This window comes from Tigriopus californicus, chromosome 11, assembly GCF_007210705.1.
Source record: "Tigriopus californicus strain San Diego chromosome 11, Tcal_SD_v2.1, whole genome shotgun sequence".
In the NCBI taxonomy this organism is placed as follows: domain Eukaryota; kingdom Metazoa; phylum Arthropoda; class Copepoda; order Harpacticoida; family Harpacticidae; genus Tigriopus; species Tigriopus californicus.
The window spans coordinates 7,439,417-7,442,464 of NC_081450.1; positions in this window are offsets into that span (position 1 = coordinate 7,439,417).

Genomic DNA, 3,048 nt, shown 5'->3' on the forward strand with positions numbered 1-3,048 from the left:
ACTTGGAAGTGAGGTTCTCAGAATTGACCGTTCCTCATTTGTAAGCTGAACCGGATTAGCTTGCTGCCCCTTTCTTCTGGCATCGATACTCCCATCTGAGCCAACCACAAATCGCCCTTGAGACAAAGGGATCCCACCATTCGAACTAGTAGGTACTGCGAATTGTTGGGGTTGGGACGACACTTGAGGCTGTTGTTGCTGTCGCTGTTGTTGCTGCTTCTGGACTTGAGCTCTGGGTTGGCTCGTCTGGGGAGATGGTCTGGACTGCCCATGAAGTATGAAATGAGAAATTTAGATTCTTCCAATCAAGGGCCAATGATTCTAATAAGATTTACTTTTACAGTAGTTCATTTGAAAATTATTAGGAACATTGAGGATATGAGAGAGCTCTTAGTCAGAGAAGGTACGAAAGGTATCTGATACTGTACGTTTTCAAAAGCATCCATGAGCTTTGTCCCAACCCAGGTTTTAGGGTCAATTGTAATGACCATAGTGGTTTAACTTGCGTTTTGCTCCTTCATTGTTCTATTTGCTGCCTTCAAATACTCGTAAGGCGTATGTAGGCTGGGATTGCAATCCCAATAGCGGTAAGGAAGTGCGCAAAAAATGGCCATACTTTATCAATTGCGTTTGAAGTGCAAAACTTGAATGATAGAAGGCATAAAAGTGCCTGAAAAATATTGGAAGCATTTGCAATATTTATTATCCAGATCAAGCAGATTCTCCTTTCTAGAGCAACCCATCGCATTGAATTTGAGAAAGGCAAACTTGCAAACACCATGGTAGGGGAGTCAATTCACAAGATTTCCACAATTTTGTATAGCTGTCGTTTTTGTGTCAATTGCAGGCTGACAATTTGGTCCGGTGCATTTTCCGTCACGATTCTCAGGAATTTTCTCATTGCGTATCATTTAGTAAAGCACATATCTTCTGCAGAAGCTGAATTAAAACACGGTGGTTATATTTTCTTGTTAAGTGTTTGCTCAAATGCCAAGGCATCAGGATATGTTTTTCTTTGTCAAAGAAGAACAACTTCAGTGAAATACTCATGTTTAAAAGTAGCTCAGATAAGTGTGTTAAATCAACTAAAGCACATTAAAATGCATAGTAGTCAATCAGTATTGAACATAGTATTAGTTATGTATTGACGTAAAATTTCATAAACTTCTATTTAGCACATGTTTAGTTATTACAAATTGAAAGTCGCGTTTTGTACCTTAGAAGATCGAAAAATGGCCAAATTATGTTTCCAGTTATTCCCAAGGCATGTTATTGCCTTTTTCAAATGACACAACAAGAGGTAATATTTTTCCATTTTCTTTAAGATTCCTTTAAAAGCTAAAAGTAGCAAAAAATGTCACTGAAAATTTACGAAAGATGTAAAATTGCCTACACTATCCTATCAAGTTCCTAAAGTATTTGAAAGATACATGTGACAGTTTAATTTTCAAATTTGGCACTTTTTACAGTAATTCATTTCTACATGCTAGCGATGTTTTTATTCAACGTTAATAGAATTTGGTCAAAATTATGAATTATTGACATTAAGTTAGTTTTAAGTTATATTTTCGGTTTTTTACCACCTTTAGAGAAGTGAAATATTTCCATTTATATTTTAGGCATAGAAAAAGCATATCATATTTCTTGGCAATTGCTTTAAGATATTATCGGAGCAATTTGTAGTCAAATTTGATACAAATGCAATCTTTGAAAGTGTAACATCTTATCGTTAGCTCAATTGATTTGCAATTGCAAAATGCAGTTAGAAACGCAACTAAGGTTACTCCTAAAATCTAGTGATTACGTTTTTTAAGATGTTATCTCTTTGTAGGTTTTAAGTGGATTAATATTCTAATCTGAGCTAAAATTCAAGATGTTTTTTTTTTACAAAAGTTTTCCCTTTTGTTTCAATAACAACGAAAATCGTTATTAGAAGTCTTTGCATCTGCACAAAAACTTTATCAGTATTGTGGGTACATCCTATTTAACTTAATATTCACATATCTGATCCACGAACGAATCAGAGTTGGTAGATCTGACTAGCCCTTGAACTTGGGTTAATCTAGAATTTTGATCAAAAATATGTCCAAGTCTCACTTAAAGAATATTATTGCACCAACACACAAACATTCCCTAAGAATTTTTGAGGGGAGCAAATTCAACAATGAAGGGGCCCCGCGAAAGAAGAGAGTTGGACTTCATTGTTCTTATTAGCCTGGATTCTCGAGAGCTTGAAGGTGCTCCCAAAACGCACATTCAGCCCCTACGGTTATTGCAATTGACCCTGAAACCTGGCTCATGGATGCTTTTGAAAACGTACAATACCAGATTCCTTTCGCACCTTCTCTGAATACTGTACAATTCCAACTTTTTTAATCCCTCCCAAAACGAGAGCTCTCTTAGTCGATCAATGTTCTGAGTGAAACATGTTCGGCTTTTTGTAAAACTGCTGAACTTGTTGGAGGCCAAGTAGGCGAAGATATGGCGGGACAATTTACTTGTCCAGAGTTAGCATTGTGTTAGCATTGAGTTCTTAAATGTGCGATGTATCCAACCACATGTTTGAAAAGCCTTACCAACTTTCAACTGGATATGCTCATCGAACTTTCCATTATCTTGGAGGACTATACCTAAATCTTTCATGGATGAGACCTGCTGAATGCCCTTACCTTTCATCATCTAATAGTGGAGTGGCTAATGGCGTCGACCCAAAGGTCATTGAGCGGAATTTCATTCCATTCAAGGCCATGTTACTCGTAGCAACCCAAGAGTAGATTTGGTTTAGGACCGCTACCAGACAAGCGGAATTCTGACCATTCCTACCACACACCAATTTTTTATGATCAGCATAGGAAGAGAGACTGACATTGCTACTACTAAGCTTTTGAAGCGGAGCAATGAAGATGATGAAAAGGAGAAGACCCAAAATGGAGCCTTGAGGAACACCCGACTTGACATCATATATGTCACTAAGGGATCCCTCAACCTTAACCNGTATGTCACTAAGGGATCCCTCAACCTTAACCAATTGCTTCCTACCAGAAATGA